The sequence below is a fragment of the Mixophyes fleayi genome, chromosome 12, assembly GCF_038048845.1.
Source record: "Mixophyes fleayi isolate aMixFle1 chromosome 12, aMixFle1.hap1, whole genome shotgun sequence".
Taxonomy (NCBI): domain Eukaryota; kingdom Metazoa; phylum Chordata; class Amphibia; order Anura; family Limnodynastidae; genus Mixophyes; species Mixophyes fleayi.
In genome coordinates, this window is record NC_134413.1 from 23,657,640 (window position 1) to 23,678,421 (window position 20,782).

Consider the following 20,782-nt stretch of genomic DNA (forward strand, 5'->3'; position numbering starts at 1 on the left):
TGATGATAACTAGAATCTGATTGGTTTCTATAGGCAACATTTCCACTTTTTCAAACCCATAGTTTAGTAAATATACCCCATGGGGTTTTTAACCCCTTTAAGGCACTTGTATATTAGACTAAGTGGTACTAAAATACAAAAGGTTAGTATAGTAACAAAACAATCAATAAATAAAATAAAAACTATGCTTGCTTTTTATATCTAATAAAATAGATCACAACACTTAATTATATTTCCTTTTACCCAGTATTAGAATAATATGTTATTTTACTCTCTTTTTTTAATCTTTAGACGCTTTAAAATCTCATTGAAAATATTTCTAAGATTTTACGTTTTAATGAAACACTTGTCATGGATGTTTGATTAAGTGAATTTCATTTACAATTTGTCACAGGCACAGAATGCACCTTGGAAATCATACCATCTGCTGAAAGATCATTCTGAAATTTTGTTTTAAGAAAAGCAAATATCTTTTATTTACCTTGTTGGTTCCTGGCAACAAAGATATCCGGAGGCTGAAAGCATTATCAAAAAACCCCATATATTTATGCTTTATGCGTCTCTAAGCTTAACCTTGTGTTCTGTTGTTAAAGCCTGCACTATGTTTCTGAGAAATTTGTTAAAACACCCTGAGCACATAATGTATGGATTAAACAGCTTGTAAAACTGGCACCTTGCAGACAAGAGTGTTTCAGGTAGATAGTAAGACATTTATATGTGCTCAGCCATCTGTTCATCTGCCTGTATAATAACCTCAATGAGAAGCATATGCGCGTTACCAATACAAAATATGGGCCTGATTCATTAAGGATCTTAACTTGAGAAACTTCATATTTAAGACTCCTGGACAAAACCATGTTACAATGCAAGGGGTGCAAATGAGTGTTCTGTTTTGCACATAAGTTAAATACTGACTGTTTTTCATGTAGCACACAAATACTTCATAGCTTATTTGTACACTGAAATTTAAAGTTGATATTTGTGCGCTACATGAAAAAACAGTCAGTATTTAACTTATGTGCAAAACAGAACACTCATTTGCACCCCTTGCAATGTAACATGGTTTTGTCCAGGCGACTGAAATAAGAATCCTCTTCATTTAAGATCCTTAATGAATCAGGCCCAAGATCCTTAATGAATCAGGCCCATAATATGTTAGCTAGATGTTTGCTTAGAGCTAGGACCCCAAATATCAGAGTGGCATTGTTCTTGGACCCCTAAAGAGGAGGCTTCCAAGAGAATGCACTACCTAAGCGATAATTAAGGAAATCCAAAAACAGATTGTGGAATGCCACACGTGTGGTGCACTTCCGCCTGCGTTACATTGTGTTTCTGCTATGTTCACCGCAGGGTGAACAAAGCTTAAACAGGTAGTGTAATAAGAATCAATGATCCCTCAGGAGAGTGCGCCTATTAGAAACATAAATTATAAACATTAAAGAAAAAAATAATTGTTGCAGTCTGTTCATGAATATGGGTCTAGGTCCGCTCTGCTCTAACAGACAATACAATGCAGAATACGTCCAATACATATGTGAAATATGGAAAAAAACAACTATTCAATTAATGTAACCTGTTAATAATATACTCAATAATGACAAAACATTAAAACATTTAAAAAATGATTTTTTTCCTATCCATAAAATACATTTATTAGGATATTATGAATGTCTACTGTACATAAAATGCATTTTTACAGTATACACAGCCGTCATCACTAGTGATTAGCACTCACGCCAGACCTGTAGCTTGTGCAAGTGATAGGACAGATAAACACGTAGCTTAGTGATGGCCAAAGCTTGGATCAGATGCTGCTGCGTGCACTCGAGCTTGGCACGCCCTTACTGTACATTGACGCTGCTGCGTGCACTCAAGCTTGGCACGCCCTTACTGTACATTGACGCTGCTGCGTGCACTCGAGCTTGGCACGCCCTTACTGTACATTGACGCTGCTGCGTGCACTCGAGCTTGGCACGCCCTTACTGTACATTGACGCTGCTGCGTGCACTCAAGCTTGGCACGCCCTTACTGTACATTGACTATGTGCATACGCTCAGTCCCCTCCCCGTTCTGCCCATGAAATCGTATGCTCTGTCCTTCACTTCATCCTTTGCACTCAAGATGATTTGAATGCTGCTGCGTTCACTGGTGTATCCAAGGATCTGGACAAGCACAGTGCGATTTTGCGCAAAATATGGCATGTATCAGCATTTACGTTGGTTCATGATTCAGGCCACAATGTCAAGTTCAAAATGCTTCTGTCTGATCTGCTGAAGAATGTAGCTCTTCCTAAGAAAGGGAAGGGGGAGAGGCATTTCAAAGCTGTACACAAAAAGTACATTTTACAGCTAAAAGTGAACTTCGGAAGACAAAATTTCAAGAACTGGCATCTCAACTTACCAAAAATTTATTTTTACCAAGTCCAGCACAAAGTTAAAGGTTGCCACAATTGCATCAATTGCTGCATACGTGCAAAACAGAATTATTTTTTTTGCTGTATAGAATATTGAATTTTCCAGAAACACTGTGACATGCCGATGTGAAGTCATGGCTGAATATTCATTGGAATAGCTGAAAATGACATGGATGAGTGTGTTTTGGCACTTCAATTGGATGAGTCGATGAATATTATGGACACATCACAGCTTTGCATTTTTATTAGAATGACGTTTCAAGAGATGACAGCTATATAAAGAGTTCTTCAAAATCCTGTCTTTAAAGGGGAAAACTAGGGAAGGGTTTATTTTACAGATATTCCAGGACTTACATCATCATCATCACCGTTTATTTATATAGCGCCACCAGTTCCGCAGCGCTGTACAGAGAAGTCACTCACATCAGTCCCTGCCCCATTGGAGCTTACAGTCTAAATTCCCTAACATACACACACACACACACACACGTGTTACCAGCAGTGTGGGAGGAAACCGGAGCACCCGGAGGAAACCCACGCAAACAGAATAAGAATATACAAACTCTGCACAGATAAGGCCATGGTTGGGAATCGAACTCATGGCCCCAGTGCTGTGAGACAGAGATGCTAACCACTATAAGACATTAATATGATGCAGTTATAATGGGCTTATTGCTTTGCACAAAAGTCAGCCTGCATTTCCAGACGTTCTTTGTTATCATTGTCTAATTCACCAACAGGTTTTGTGTAGTAAAATGTTAAATATGAAAGATGTCCCGGATATTGCATTTATAATTGTCTATTCAATGCAGGCCAGATGTCTTCAGAGCTGTCTTATCCGGAATCAGCTGGAAGTAAATGATGCAGAATACATTGACCTTTGGTTACACACGGATGTTTGGGGGCCACGTAGAGGTATGATTTAGATATATAGTGACGGAAATTAATAGTTTTCCGAGATGAAGTCAGTGCTGAAATATTATATATTACTTGACATTGATCGCTATGTAGAATAGGTAGAAGTCATTATTTGGGCAGCACAGTGGCCTAGTGGTTAGCACTTCTGCCTCACAGCACTGGGGTCATGAGTTCAATTCCCGACCATGGCCTTATCTGTGTGGAGTTTGTTCTCCCTGTGTTTGCATGGGTTTCCTCCAGGTGCTCCAGTTTCCTCCCACTGGTAGGTGAATTGGCTGCAATCAAAATTGACCCTAGTCTCTCTCTCTCTGTCTGTCTTCCTCTCTGTCTGTGTGTGTGTGAGTGTGTGTCTATAGTAGGGAATTTAGACTGTAACCTCCAATGGGGCAGGGACTGATGTGAATGAGTTCTCTGTACCGCACTGTGGAATTAGTGGCGCTATATAAATAAATGATGATGATTTCAGCCTTTATCAGGGGTTTACATTACTGGGACCAGTAGTAATATATTCTCTGTTTCCCATATGTTGCCAACTTTGATATTGACAAAATTTAATTCAAAATTGCAAATGAGATGATAATCTTGCAAAATGACATCCAGATAAAATCCAAAACCTGTTAGGTTCCACATACCTGTCTGAGCCAGCATCTACATAAATGGGAATCATAAAATCTAAATACCAGTCATCATGAACAGACAACCATCTGTGATACCTGCTAAAGACTGTGAATTAGCAGCCACTGCACTGTCTATACAAACCCGGTAATGTCATTCAATACAGCTCATCTCAGGATAAATTATGCAGGGAGATCAGTGTGTACAATGGTTGAAGTGTGAAATCATGTTTAGGTTTGTATCCACGTTCATTGGTACCTTGATGAACCTTGGTAACTTCATCTGCTTTTGGACCTGCCCGGGAAGGCAACAACTGGGGCTCAATGTAGTTTTTACATTACTGCTACTGCTGCTTCATACAAGTTTTTTCCTGGTTCTGTGAATTTATATTTAATTATAAGTTACTTAATAAAGGCGGGTTTACCCCAAGGTAATTTCTGGTGTTTTCTTTTGAATTGGTGAGGACGTAAGAACCTCAGGATCTCCATGTTCTCAATTGCATTGATCATACCAGGAATTTCCTTTTCTGGGCCTTTAGGTCCAGTTCTGATACATGGTGAGGGGGGTCACAACCTGGACATTGATCATAACAAGGTTCTTATTGCCCACCATGGACACTTCTGAGCAGCTGGGAAGGCACTTTGACCTGAGGTCACGTGACTGCTTGCAGGATCCTGGGCTTTTTCTTAGGAACAGTCTGATTGGAGGTCTGCTTCTACTTACTGGAGCTAGTTTAGGCATTCACTGCCTGTTTTAGTAAAGTGATTTCTGCAATTCTGTGCTCCTTGGCCTGACTTTATTTTACTGTTCTGATCTCTGCCTGCTCTGACCTTTGTCTAGATTTAATCACTAAAGTTTTGCCTCCTTCCCTTACTTTTGCCTGCCCTGACCTTAGCCTGAATATAGGCCAGTCCTATCTGGTCTTGGTGTCTCTGGCTTTGTCTATATCTTCCTGGCTCTGGCCTCATCCATAGACACATCCCTGAAACTGCCTCAGTCCTGTCTGGGCTCCTGTGGACCATGTTCTCCAAATGCATCGAACTGGGACCCAAACTGTTTTTAGTTTGGGTCCCAGTACTCTAGCTGTTGCTGTTTCTGTCCGACTCTCCATCTCCTTCTTGCACCTGTACGATGACTGTGAATAAAAGCCTAAAAATCCATTCTGAAGTCTTGGGGGCAAGTGAGTTCCGATGAGCACTATCAGCTCTAAGAAAACAAGGGCTGCTATTGGTGAAAACACAAGTAGCCTGATTTTTGTCTTTAAACTAGGGTAGCCGCGTTTCCTAATTCCTAATAAATGACCAACAGAGGAGACCGTAGAAAAATTAGACACCATGTCCAAAATTTTTGGCCACCCATTCCCTCCTATTGCCCATTTGTGCACAGTCCACAATGCATTGGATGGAACATAGGTGAACATACTAAGGCCACAAAATAAGCGCCTGACGGCTTTTGCGCATGTATGCAAACGAACATTCCAAGAACAAATAGACAACCCGTAAATGTTACTTACGTTCAGTTTATAGCACGCCTCTTATGGCATGATGAAATCATAGTGGTGTGTTCAAGATGTTGCATTGAAAATGTGATTGCCTAAGGTATCTGTTGTAATTAAAATAACTCAAGACAGTAAATGGCATTGGGACTACCTTCATTTCCAAGCGTTGCAAATTTACACTTTCATCTTAAATTTATATTTGCTTATGGGCACATATTAACGCTAAAAGAAATGCACCCTGACAACTTCAAAGGTGCTTAATTGAAAGTGGTGGCTGTTGCCAGATTTTTTTCTACAGTGGTGTAAAAATCTGCCCTTTTTGAGCAAATTAAAAGATTGTAGCGATACCCAGAATTGCACATATCCCCCACTTGAAGTTCATTATGATATCTCATTATACATTCACCTCATTCCATGTGTACAGATAAACAGGAGCATTACTACGGCGACCCATGTGTGTAATATGAATGAAAGTGTGTGGACGTAGGTTCATGCTGCCATAAAATTGAACTGTTTCTGTGTTGCACAATATTTTTCCATGTTCGTAAATGACCCCCACTTGTCCTCTGCAATCCTCTGCAATTTTAAAGATCCACTACAGTACTACTGGCGCCTTACAAATAAGTGATAACAAGTGAAATAGTTACCCTAACACAGAGATGTATATCAACAACTGTGTGTAATTTGCAACAATTTAGAAGGAACAAGTCGTATATAAATCATTTTAACCTTGTGTTGCAGAATACTTTATGGAAGTCTTGTTGTAGCTTGTGTTCCCTCTAGCCTCAGCTGTCAGGTGGTTATTTGCACTTAAGACATATATTATATATGCACTTGTGCTGTAAATTGGCAATATACGTAGACTACATCGTGTCACAGCACATTCTGTGTATTCTGTCTGTTAGTTATTATATAATACCATAAATTCAGCAAAAAACAGCCCCATTTACACCAAGGGGGTAGATAAGCTGTGACTCTCTAGCGCTTGTTGAACTACTGCTCCCAGCATGCTTTGGGATATATATGTAAAGAATTGAGAAATCCTAGTATGAGAAGCTTAACGGAACAATAAGATTGAAAGGGATAGTCATAAAAACATATTAATGATAAAAAAATTACATGTATATTATAATTTACATTTATACACATGGGGCTCATTTAGAAGCAGATTCACCTCAAGATGTATCTAGCTCAAAAACAGTAACATTTGTGCCAGGCGTACAAATGTTTATACATGCACCCCACAATGGCGTAGAGATTAACATAGAGGCTTGGCGTTTTTAGAAGTAAATACTAAAGTTAGTATTATACTTATACATAATACAATAAAGTAATAAAACACCATATACACAAGAGATAATATTGTCTTCAGTTATAAATAAATGCAAAAGCTGCATATAAATAATAAAATGTAATTATATATAAAAACAAATACAAATTAAATTCAATTAAATATAAAGATTTTGATTTTCCCCTTTTAGAAATAAAATCAGAATTATTTCCTGATTCCTGTTGCTGGTCGAGGGCTTAGTAAAACCCAACACTTCTTACCACGACTGCAGGATCCCGAACCACGGATGGCTGGCACACTGACATTCATGGCTGTTCTAAAAAGTGAAGAGCAATCATTTGGAAAATTAAACATGCCGCCTCCCAGGAACACGTCAGTTTCCATGGCGACAGTGTCATTGCGGCTGTTTAAGGTGGCGATGGAAGGACTCATGTGCTGTACAATGCTTTTAACTAACTGATGACATTGTACAGCACGCGAGTCCTTGCATCGCCCCTTTGCCACCTTCCTCCATAGGTGGCAATGCCCCAAGCTAGCCCTGTTCTGTATAGAACTCTGAACTTTGCATCCCAGTTATTGCAACTATATCCCCTTCTCCCCCAGGTTCTACCTCCTCCCTCTTGGAATTCCTTCTGCTACTACTCACCAAATGAAGATGTTTAGACATATAGGGGTGTATTTACTAAGCTGCGGGTTTGAAAAAGTGGAGATGTTGCCTATAGCAACCAATCAGATTCTAGCTGTCATTTTGTAGAATGCATTAAATAAATGAAAGCTACAATCTGATTGGTTGCTGTAGGCAACATCTCCACTTTTTCTATCCCGCAGTTTAATAAATATACCCCATAGTCTCTGCTGCCCTATGTCAAATAGCCACTGATTGAAAGCAAACCAATGCCCCAACACTACAGATGATCATTTGTAGAATCTGGTACACGTATAAAAGGGAATATATGGCTTGTATTATTCACAATACATCTAAATTGTTTAACAAAGTATAGACACAATGGGCATCCTATTTTCATATTCAAATCCCCTTCTTATAGTAATTTTTACTATCTTGGCGTTACCCCACCTGGAGCCTTTCCTTTACGCTGTACCCCTCTTCTCTTTTTCTTCATTCTTCGGTTACCTGTCTCTTTATCTTTTCTTACTATCGGCTTGCCACACTGCCTCCTCCTCTGATAATACTGTCCACTCTCTTTCTTTCATTTTCCTTCTTTTTCTCTTTGACAAAACTGGTTCAACGCCTATAATTATCAGTCCCCCAGATGGATGATAAGCGTTTCATTTGCACCCACTCACTCCTACCTATGATAATTGTTTTTGCATATTTCGCTCACTTTTCTGAGTATTCATGGGCTTTTTGTTCTCCACTACAACATTGTCTGTTGTTACCTGTTGAGCCTTGCAAAAATAAAGTCTTTAACACTAATGGATTATGTACATCAGTTGGAGAGGTCAATACACAATCAGCCAATCGGAAGCGGCTACATAGTGCAGCTGATAATCATCATCACTGCATATTAGTTAAAAAATACAATATTAAAAACTACCCTCCAATTTAAATTAAATTAAATTAAAATTGTAACAAATCTAGGTAGCAATAGAAATGGTAGTGTTAAATATATTGCTGCTACTAAGGGTTATGGGTATCTTGTGCAGCAGTTCCATATTGTTCATTGGTTTTGTTGTTTATTTTAATGAGCTTAGACTCAGACCAATTAACCAATCAAATCCCCTAAGAAAGCTATTGATGTTTAGATTCTCAGTTCAAACCCTTATTTCGAGAACTCTCTCCTGTTGCTGTGGCAACAATCTTGCTGCCCATACATGAAAGGCCTGGGAGAGCGGAGGTGCCCTCACTTAGAAACCTCTCACCTCTCCAATTCATTAGGGACAAACATGAATAGGAATAAGACTACGGTCCCGAAAATGATGCCTAATTAACTACTCAGCTCACTGTCTATTAGGTGCTTCTTCGCCCCCAAGTCAAAAGTTTGATATTAATAATGAATTGTGCCACATCTTTAGAAGAACTAATCAATAAAAAATAGAAATGGTAAAGTATTGCTCAATGCTCATAGTCTAAAAGAAAAACATAAGCAAAATAAAGTTGCTGGAGTCTGATGGACTATTTTAGGCTGGTCTGACAACATAGCCGTTGTTTTCAAAGTCAGCATACTCACTTAGTAGGCTCCTTAAAGTATAGTTGTGACCTAAAGACTTTGGGTTGAACCAATATGTATTACAATGCAGCAAATCATTTCACAAGGAACCAGTGACATCACTGAGGTTTATTGTAGGAGATTAATGCTCGTTATCTGGCATCACAAGTTTCAGAGTGCAATTGTTCTGGGTCCCAGGTGTCATGTGCCATTATTCTGGAACCCCAAAAGAGGTGTTCTCAAAAGAATGACGATACACCCCATGAGAGATGTTCTTAATAGAATCCCAATCAGGTTCCTGACCGCAGGAAGTTCACCTCTGGTGTGACAAGTAATCTGCAAACATCTGGCTGCTTCAAAAGCTATCTATTGTTTTCTGTAAATATGATAGACAGTGGCGTAGTGGTTAGCACTTCTGCCTCACAGCACTGGGGTCATGAGTTCAATTCCCGACCATGGCCTTATCTGTGAGGAGTTTGTATGTTCTCCCCGTGTTTGCGTGGGTTTCCTCCGGGTGCTCTGGTTTCCTCCCACACTCCAAAAACATACTAGTAGGTTAATTGGCTGCTATCAAATTGACCCTAGTCTCTCCCTGTCTGTCTGTGTGTGTGTGTTAGGGAATTTAGAGTGTAAGCTCCAATGGGGCAGGGACTGATGTGAGTGAGTTCTCTGTACAGCGCTGCGGAATTAGTGGCGCTATATAAATAAATGGTGATGATGATGATCATCACGAGGCTTTGACAGTCTCGTAGCAGCTGCTCCCCCTGCGTTCCATGTACACACCGATGTTTGTTAATTAAAGTTTTGCAACTTAAATAATTTTTTTATGACAATGTTTGAAATCATGAAAAAGTTTTATTTTAAGTACAAAAATTGTATCAAAATAATAATCACATTTTTCTCTGATTATTCTATTGTTTGTTTGTTTTTCAAATTAAACCTAACAGACTAAGAAATGTATTTTCAACATGTTTTTTTACTAGATCGCTTTTTAAACCTTTTTTTTTACTATCATAATATTAATCATGGAAGGTAATTTTTCATGTGTCTAAGGAGGTGTGATTTGTCTTGTAAGGGAAGCTCTGGTGATATATGAATTCGGTGAAACAGAAAGGATTACATTTATCATTGTGAAAAATCTTTCTTCCAACAGAAGCTAAAAATAGTCTATAGCGTCTGTCTGGTGATGTCTAGAAGTATTGACAAGAACTAATCGAGCTGATAGACTGATAGGGGTGTAAGGTGTGTCTACTCCAGGCAATGCTAATTTTCATACATTTTATATCATGCAAATTTTAGCATCAAAATGTGCTTTAAGTATCTTGTTTAAAATAAATATATACAAAGTAAGGTTGGAAAAAAAAACACAGGTCCATCAAGTTCAAGCTTTCAGAAATTCTAATTTTGTTCATCCAGAAAAAGGTAAGAATTTCTCAGTGCCATTATAAGCTGATAAAAAAATAACAATCTGATAAATTCCCTGGATTACCTCCATAATGCCTTGCTGACAGGGTGTGCTTACTTTTTCCTCCCTGTCAGTCAGGGGAGGGTTGACAAATTTTAGCCAGGGGGGCAAAACTCAACTCAGCAGCCTATTAGGAACATTTTAAAGGTAAAAAAAAAAATGCAAGTGGCCCAGTGAATCCAGCCCAAGGTAGCCCACTATGGGACCAGCCCGGAGGACAGATGCACCCCTGCCCCCCAGCCCAGCCTGGAGTTTTTTTTTTATTTGGCATTTCTCTTACTGTCAGTAACCGGCCAATACTGACCACTCCTACGGGCACTACATGACCACCAGGCACTCACCGACTGAAAGTGTCAACGGCGCACCACAGAGGTCTTCCCAGTTACAGGAGAAGAGTAGTGCCACAACCAGGCTACTTCACTGGCACCTGGAACCGCTCGCTTCTTGTGGGTGTATGTAACTGCTGTTATTTACATTTTACTCTGGTACACTACAGGTCTCAGCGGGTCTTAATGGTTCCTCAAGTGCCAACATGCCCTGGCAGCCATGGGTATGCTGGCGATTGTAGTACTACAAGCATCAGGATGCTTTACCATTTAAAGGCGCCTGGGCATGCTGGAACTTGTAGTGCACCACAGACAAAATGCTGAATTAATTCTTTATTTTTACTGAATAACCCCCTAGGGGTGTGGGAATAGTCATAGTGCTATCAGCGCTGGGCTGGTTATATATGGCAGAGGGGCACTTTTTTATTGTAGGCTTGGTCCCCTTAGGGAATTCAACCCAGTGCTGACCAGCCTAGCACTGGTTGTTACTATGGCAAGAGGAACCCATGCTATGGGATTTCGTGCTATAGTGGTGCCACCAGCCCTGGCTGGCATAGCCTAGTGCTGGTATTGCTGAATCCGAGGGGACCCAACGCTTTTTGTCTCCCCAATTTTAACAATATCAGCCTAGGGCCCAGTGGTTCCCAAACTGTGCGTCTAGGCTCCCTGGGGTGCCTCGGCGATCTCACAGGGGTGCATCAGCCAGGGCCAGTGGTAAGCAAGGCGGGGGACTACTTGGTAACTACTTTGGCTTAGGGGTGCCTTGAAAAAATGATGGAGGCCCTAAGGGTGCCTGTAACTGAAAAAGTTTGGAATCCACTGGCCTAGGCTCTCAGCACTAGAGCTCTTTTTACTTTTTAGAAGGGGTCCCGCTTGTTTCTTCTGTTATTAAAGTATTACCAGGGCAAGGTACGTGATGATCGTCATCATAGATCTTGCACCAGTGGGGAAGCAGCCACAACAGATCATCATCATCATCAACATTTATTTATATAGCGCCAGCAAATTCCATAGCGCTTTACAGTTGGTGACAAACACAGTAATAAACAATACTCAAAGAGGTGAGAGGGACCTGCTGGCAATCTTACAATCTATAGGAAACGCCTCTTAAGAGGCTTATATGCAGCTGCTTCTTACTACACATAGTAGAGACATGCTCCTTCTTACGTAGTACAGAAAAGTGCATTTTGCTATTCCCTTACACAATGCTCTTAACATGTATACTTAAAACCCATTAAACATGCTTTAACACTGATAGTCCGAAATATAATTTAGGAAAATGGACATGTACACAGACAATGTCTGCAAGCATTCGCTGTTTGTCTATTTCTACATTGTCTGCAGCGTACAGATGCGGTAACGTTGGGTAAAATACAATGGAGTTCTGTGGAAACACTCATTTAGTACATAGCACACTATGCTGCAGGGAAACTTTGAGACCTGTTTACTACAAGGTTTTACAACGCCTGTGTGTTATACTATGTTACATATTCTATTTTTATATTTTGTTATTTCATTTTTTTATGTTATTATATAGCACCTAGATATCCTGTAGTTATGTTCAACATGGTTAAATTGGAAATAATCTTACAGAGTAACTCAAGAGTTAAAGGGCTATGTGCAGACACCCTAGGGCTGTAGGCTAATGTCACACAGGTGCTGCGTTTTAAAGCCATACCTATGCAGTGTTCTTTCATTTACCTGGCCATAATAATTCATGCAATTTCTGTATTCCTGTCACACACGCCTTAACTCACTGCTGCAGAGGCACGGCTTACATTCCTCTACTATTTAAATTAATTTAGGGAGCTATTAATTGGGACTTGAGAAAGCACTTAAGTATAGGCTCCAGAAAGCAATAAAAAAGGAACTGAAATAGCAATTGCTAAATTAAATAATTAAAGGTAGTAGGAAGCATTTAATTAGTGTCACAACAGTGCAATCTACACCCATCTTTTAAAAGCAAAATGTAATTCATTCCTATAAGGGCACAGAGTCCCTAATCTCTATATTTGTCACAGAGTCAACAATTGCTGTAAACAGCAGTGAGTATATGGACACAAGGGGGACAGGAGCAGAGGAGGATTTGAATAGGCAATTAACTAGAATTGTGGAAACAATTCATTAGCATCTTTAAAGGCAACTTAGTGGGGTCAAGAAAAAGGTAATACTCAACATTATTCTGTATTTTAATATCAGCTGTTACTATAGCCATATAACCAATCCTCTCGTGTCATTCACTCTTGGTAATGTTACTGAGCAGAGCATAATGTGCACCTTACACTTTGCAAAGATCGACTCATCACTTGAAGCTATTTCACAGATATAGGGCTGTATATGTCAAGACATTTTACCACGGTATTCAATTTGTAACTAATTTGCTCTTTTTCCCTCTCAGTTCTTAGGTCTTTTTGAATAGTAGCGGTCCTAGGATATTATTATCCATGATAGAGAAGCATGGCTATCTCTTCCTAGACCGATAGCTGTTTGTAATGTCATTACCATTCCATTCTCTCATGCTGTGCCAGTCTCCTCAGAGATTCTGTGGTGCTAATTAAGAGTATACTCTGCCTGCTGCTCTCCTGCCGGGCGCCACATCTAATATATAAAGTAGGATTAGGGAGAGAGTGCAGTGGATATATTTGTTGTACAATATTGACCTTATGTACTGTGATTGTGTCATGTGTTGGCTACAGAATGATAGAATCCCATTAGGAAGTAATGTTACTAATAGTGTCATTCAAATCACATTTGGCATTTGTATGGTATGACAGTGGTTTAAGACACCCTTAAAGACAAGCATTCATTATAGTCGTGGAGCTGTACCCAACTCCACAACCAAGCCAATCACCTGCATAATTGTCTCTATCAGTTACATAGTATAAAGTTATCAATGACACTAATTAAATAGGAATTTGGTATAGTTACTAGTGGTGGAGTTACACCACATTTTAAGTATGTAAAATAAGTTGATAGAAATAAAAGAAAAAAATTAAAAGAAAAAGAAGAAAATTAATTTTAAAAATAACCTCTAGCAATGAGCGTGAGATTCTTGGCCTAGCACGGCAGTGGCAAACCTAAAGACATCAGGTTAGAAAGGGAATAGATAATGTACCTATATATAACATTACGAGATATAGTCAATGTTTGTGTGCAGCACACTAAATCAGTTCTGGGCGAAAGCTCTGTAAAAAATATAGTTCTTAAAAACATAGTTGCCAACTTTTAATACCTGTCTTCCGGGAGATCCCAGAGGACAGGTCATGTGACAAGTGAAGGGGAAGTGGTGACCATAGCTCCGCTACTATTAAAAAAAAGCCGGAATTGAATGGCGCGAGCGCATCATTATGCTCCGCCTCCACAAGTGTTCCAGGAGGTTGCCTATTCTTCTGGGAGTCTGGGAGGACTCCCTGAAATTCGAGAGCCTCCCAGAAATTCTGGAAGAGTAGACAGGTATGCCTAAAACACATTAAATTAACTTTCTTAGAGGTAAATTTATCAAAACTTCTAAAAAGTAAAAGTGGAAGTGTTGCCCATAGCAATTAATCAGACTTTAGCTATCATTTTTTAGAATGTACTAGATAAATGTTAGCTAGAATCTGATTGGTTGCTATGGGCAATACTTCCACTTTTCCTTTAAAAAAGATTTGATAAAACTACCACTTACTCTATCCTCTTAGTCTACTCTACAAAAACTCTAGCAACCTGTTTGTATTTATTATATGGTAAGAGAAAACATGCCCAATTCACTTAATTCTTCCATGACTGTCTTGTAACACATGGGCATTGGTACAATAGCCTCAATTTTCGGACCCAAAGAGTTGTGGCTCGTCAGAGAGCAGGTAGAGCTTCATATGCATGTGGTTGTGATTTATTTTGTCCTGATTGTGCTTTTCAAATTGTTTGGAGGTATGATAGGTTAATCTGTGCAGAGCCTAATTTCTCTACACACTTGCAGGCATTACTAGAAGTCAGAGATGCATACAGCGTACCTCAAAATATGTCTATAGACTGCAATAGAACAATGCCACAATTGAACAAAACTGTGTGAAGAATGATTGCTTGGCTCCTTCAAGCTCTACGTTTTAAACGGCATCTTGCAGAGATGCAAGAATCTTTGTTTTACTCAGAAGAAGAGCCACCAAAAACATGAAGGGTTCCAAAATAAGTACATTTTGCCAGATTAAAGTCCCTGTAGTTCTGAAGTTTATTTTTCCTTACGCACTTGGTAAAATATGTGGACAATTACTTGGGTTCTAAGGACGTGTGTCCTCTGTATTTCTTCATGTTTATATTTCCATACAGGCACTAAGGTGATAAATGATCAATCGCATTAGGAATATACCAGAGTTTATTTATGAAAATAGCAGCTCTGCAGTGCACATGCTGAGTGCTTCCGTTTGTGCAAACGCAGATGGAAGTACTCTGTGCACCTGTCAGGGTGCATAGATGGCCTCATTTGTGGAAGTGTGGCTCTCTGCACAGGCAGAGGGGAGGAATTAGGTGGAGTATGAAGCAGTGTATGAAGTAGATGCACTGGTGCTGCTGTAGGTGTGGAGAGGGGGCATTTTCAGGAGCGTTCCTTGCTTAGAATGGCCATCCCCCACAGTAGAAGAGCTTGAATGCTGCAGGCAGCACGGTGGCGTAGTGGCTAGCACATCTGCCTTACAGTACTGGGGTCATGAGTTCAATTCCTGACCATGGCCTTATCTGTCAGGAGTTTGTATGTTCTCCCCATGTTTGCGTGGGTTTCCTCTGGGTGCTCCGGTTTCCTCCCACACTCCAAAAACATACTGGTAGGTTAATTGGCTGCTAACAAATTGACCCTAGTCTGTGTGTGTCTCTCTGTCTGTGTGTGTGTGTTAGGGAATTTAGACTGTAAGCCCCAATGGGGCAGGGACTGATGTGAGTGAGTTCTCTGTACAGCGCTGCGGAATTAGTGGCGCTATATAAATAAATGATGATGATGATAATGCACCAGCTCTAAGATAGCAGAGATTGTTTCTCAACCTGTAATTTTAATGAGATAGAACACAGTGTAAAGAAAAAATACCAAAAATTAGACAGTGTTCCCTTCTCCCCCAAATCCTCAAATAGCCCCAGTACTAGACGGCCTGGCTGGTTTCCACTGTGACAAGATGAGTTCAAGCGTTGGGTCCACCTGCTATAGTAAAAACCAGGGCTGGTACTTTCTCCCTGCCAGTGGGCTAAGGGAGCCGGGGTATTTCACCAGCAGTCAATCACGTTTAAACTCCTATGCTGGTCACATGTGATTGGCTGCCACTGAACTACTCACAGCCCACTGGGAGGGAGGAAGCCCCAGCCCCAGCCCTGCGCTGGTTTTTATTATAAGAGGGGGGCCCACGCTGCCGATGAAGGGGGTCCTCTGTTACTCTTGCCTATAGTGATCTCATATTGGTTGGTCATAGTGTGCTGGTGGATGTTGTTGTTTTTTCACAATTCCAATATGACAGGTCAAGAAAGATAATGAATCCGGGAAGAAGAATATTTGCCAATTGAGTCTATTAAAAGTATATTTCTTTGTAGAGTGCGCATTTCTAGGTACACTCCCAGTGATGTAATAAAACGCTTCACACAAACTATTTTTTTTAATTAAAATCAGTCACAATGCCTCCTCTCTGTCATGATTTATTTAAACCATAGCTAAAGCTACGCCGAGCAGTATTTTAGGAGAAAATCTTAAACGTTTATTTAATTGCAAGGAGTGGAAATAAAGAGGTACCTCCGAAAGATTTTTCTGCTTCTCTATACACGTTCACCTTGTGGAGAGATTTCCTAAGTGCGGAGAAGAGTTGCACTGAACAGAACATCCAAGTGCACAGATGCAAAGCCAAGCTATTTTTTTAGTGTGCTCCTTGCGCGCTTTGTAGAAGACCTCCACTGTATCCGATGCATGTGCCAAAAATATACTATAGCAAAAACAAAAGCACAGTAAAAGCAACAGTGCCTGTTTCAGACTTAGGAAGCATAAAATGGAAAGGGATATTATCTTACTTACAAACACCTGCCAAAAGAATTATATCCTAGCATGGAATATATTGGATACAATGTTGGTGAATGTCACAATGCTCCCACTAACTTACACTGACAAGTGTTTCATAGTATATACATGAATGGTATATAATATAAACCTCATTCTACTGGTTATTGACCTGGACACTGCTGAGAAGCAGCATACATATGAATGTAACTGAGTCTTCCTCTGTCTAGTCTCAGCATGCCTGGGTGGTGGCTGGCCAGTTAAACACCAAGGGGTGGTAAACCCATCCTCTACATAAAATAAAGTAAAGACAGTTTCCATGGAAACAAAAGAAACAATGAAGAAAATATTACATCAAAAAGGCAGTTAGAAAAGACACAAATCAGCAGTGAGTCTTTGAGTGTGAAGAAAGAGACTCGCGAGTGATTTCCTGGCGTTAATGTGGCTTATAATTCCCAGGTTGGGAAGACTTGAATGAACAGGCATCTCAGAGAAACCATTTGTAGCATATACAAGTAACACAATAGCTTTTCTGTAGATTTTTAAAGACACAGGTAGACCTATGGATATACAGATTGAAAAAGAGAAAATTCTGCTGTAAAAAAAGAAAACAGTCCTTAAAAATACTGACATTGCTATATTGTACGCCAAAAATGATTTCAGTATTCAAATTTTTACATAAAAACACATTGTTATTAATTATATTAATCCCCCCCCCCCCCCCCCATAGCAGCACAAGTCATTTAAATTTGGATCCAAGATGCCGATCAAAAGGGTGGTGGGGTGCGGGTCCAATCGCAGGGGGTGGGGGGGGGGGCGGGTTTTCCGGGGCCAGCCAATAAGAATGCAGGAAGGGCATGATTATGCAAAATTGTCCCCCATAAAAATTACATCTAGGTCTGCCCCTGATCCTGAGTTGCATGATGCTCATGATGCATTCAGCTCTGCATCTATAGCATATACACCAGGTCGAAGGCAGGAAAACTTACACCCACATATACATACACAGAACCAGGTTGTAAGCACAATGAAACTTTGTAAGCATTTGTTTTCATAGCGAAACACACATTCGCTATTGGACTTCATATAATACAGCACATGTAACCATCTCATGTACGCATGAATATAGAAAAACTTTTTTTATATACAAACACAAAATTCAGTAATATATACGATCAATGAAGAAAACACCCAGCAGCTTCATAGGTGAATTCACAATCATCCAATCAGAAGCAGTTCGCTAGTGCTAGGCTGTGTGGAGTTTGTATGTTCTCCCTGTGTTTTTGTGAGTTTCCTCCTGGTGCTCTGGTTTCCTCCTACACTCCAAAAACATACTGGTAGGTTAATTGGCTGCTATCAAAATTGACCCTTGTCTCTCTCTCTCTCTCTGACTGTCTGTGTGTGTATGTTAGGGATTTTAGACTGTAAGCTCCAATGGAGCAGGGACTGATGTGAGTGAGTTCTCTGTACAGCGCTGCGGAATCAGTTGCGCTATATAAATAAATGGTGATGATGATGGTGCAAATATTACGGCTGTAAATCATATCTGTATCTGCATTTGGTTGCAATTCCGTGAACACGTCCTTTACTTGGCATATGTTAGGATGCCCATTCCTACCCCAACAGGCCTCTTCAGTTGCAGGCAGATGCATGTGTGGATGGGTGCATCTCTGCATAGACACAAGTACTTGCAGAATTTGTTGTGGGTGTGTGCAATGTGAAATCACAAAATGTATGCTTTGCTGGGTATGTTCAACTCTACATCAGTCCATTGTGTGTCAGGTAGCTGCTTACTGCTACAGGGCATTTCACACATTGAAATCTAATGCACAAATGATGGGAATGTTTATACTCTATGTGCTAATTTAATAGTGTTATATCAATGGCTGAATTGTAGACTTTTTAAATGTAACATATTTCAACCAATTTGCAAAAAGCTTTCATTCATCTTGTGCAATTTAGACAATGAAAGCAGATGTCTGATTGGTTGCTATGGGCTTGTTGATGTGATGTCACTTCTTAAAAGGTTCTCTTAACGTGCCCAGGGGGATCCAACAGACCTATCGGATTTAATCATACAAGTACATACATTTGTGTGGCCAAATTGTCCGATGCTACAGGTCAATCGGCCAATCATATAAAGCAATGTAAACATATTTGGATGATGAAGGCATAACCGGTCATATACATTCATCAGCCAACTGGCTTTAACAGCCATCTGAGACCGTACACCGTGCAATTTGTGCTCAGTTAAGCTGGGTACACACTACAGAATTTTCCACCAACTTTGTATGCCGAGCGATTTTACATGCGATCGATGGTCCGATCGCTCGGTCAATGGACTGCATACACACTAGCCTTGTTTAAGACGATTAAGGGAAGAGCGGACGTCCCTTTAGCGACTTTTTACAGCCATGTTGTCGTGAGCAATGATTTTAATTTCATACACACTGAAGCAACATATGCGGGGCATGTAACAATATACCAAAGACATTAGCATAAAGGGGCAGTGCTTTCACTATAGTTAACACCCAAAACCGCATAACAAGAGAAGGCAACACTGTCTCTCCATTCATTCCTGTTTTTTAACCTACAATGGATACAGTAGAAGAAGAAAAAGCAACTTCACTTTTATCATGTATGCACCTATCAGAAAGAACTTACCGTATATGTGAGCAAATGTACAGCTAAAAACGATGGAAAATCCCTTCGTATGTAATGGTCCTGTACGGGTCAAAGTTATAGCAAAAAATCTCCATACACGAGGTTATTATACACGAATAGGCATCAACCACAATGCTCCAGTCTCTGCGGGCATCATCAGTGATTGGTCCACAGCAGAAACGAACGCCCATGTCTGAGTGTATAAAATGACAGAGGAGCCTGTCTGGCGCCGAGGAACGTGAGAAGATGGCGAGTGAGGAGGAGGTGTCAGTGGGGTTTGCAGCTATGGAGACAGAGACAAAATCAGAGAAGGTGCTGGAAGGGCCAAAAAATTTTGAAAAAGTTAAGGTGGGCGATGGAGATGCTCAAGAAGAGCAAAGAGCAAAGCCAATGAGCCCAAGAGAGGTGGAGATGATGGTAAAAGTGTTGGACCAGTTTGACTATGACATTAAAAAAAGTGAGTAGCACATGTAGTGTACCTGTTTGAAGGACTTTATGTATTTCATTCTAGTTTCCCACGAAGCAATGCAAACACCTGATTTGTAACATATATTTTTTTTGGGCAGAACGAAGAATTAACGGTGAGAAGGCCTGTTCATATACCACTGATACCAGTAATGTAACACCTGTTATCAAACAAGAAAAAAATTGATGTTGAATACCAAGATATGAAAGAAGTTATACACAAAGGTATTTCAGTGAACATGTGTAGACAACTAAATGCTTTGGGCAAATACCTGTACCGTTATTTCCAGAATATATGGAGGTTAAGCCCGCTAATATTGCGATTGTGCCAGAGGGACCACAACATAAACTGATTTTGAGCAGTGCGGAAGGTGAGCAAATGAGAGTATTTCTGGTGTTGGATATAGGTTACAGATATAGAAGTTTAATGGTAAACATTTTTTATTTCCTTTTTTCGTAGGTAAAGAAATCAAAGAGACAAACCTTGAGAAAAAAATTGTTGGAATGTGTATGCTGTTTGGAACTGTTCTGCCACAAACCACCAGCACCTTTAAAGTGTAATACTATTTTTTTCACTTGTCATATTCTGCAATAAAAATGTTTGTACTTTTTTCTGCAATAATACTGTTGCATTAACACTGTGTGGTTTATTCTGGGTATTTTACAAATATTCGTTAAAAAAGGTTAATATGACTTTATAAGTTTAATAGTTTATAAAGGTATAAGTTTATAAAGGTATAAGTTTATAAAGGGTAAGTATGAATAGGTTCACAATATAGATGCAAAGGCTAATAACACACATGCTTTACACAAGTGTAGTGGTCTGCAGCCAGACAGGTGGAACACACAAGTCAGTGATGTGCGGATACCGCACCACGTGGGACTGGTACAGGCATCACAAATTTACATACACACGCCCCCCAGGTCGAGGAAGTATCGGAGGATTGGTCGGAAATTT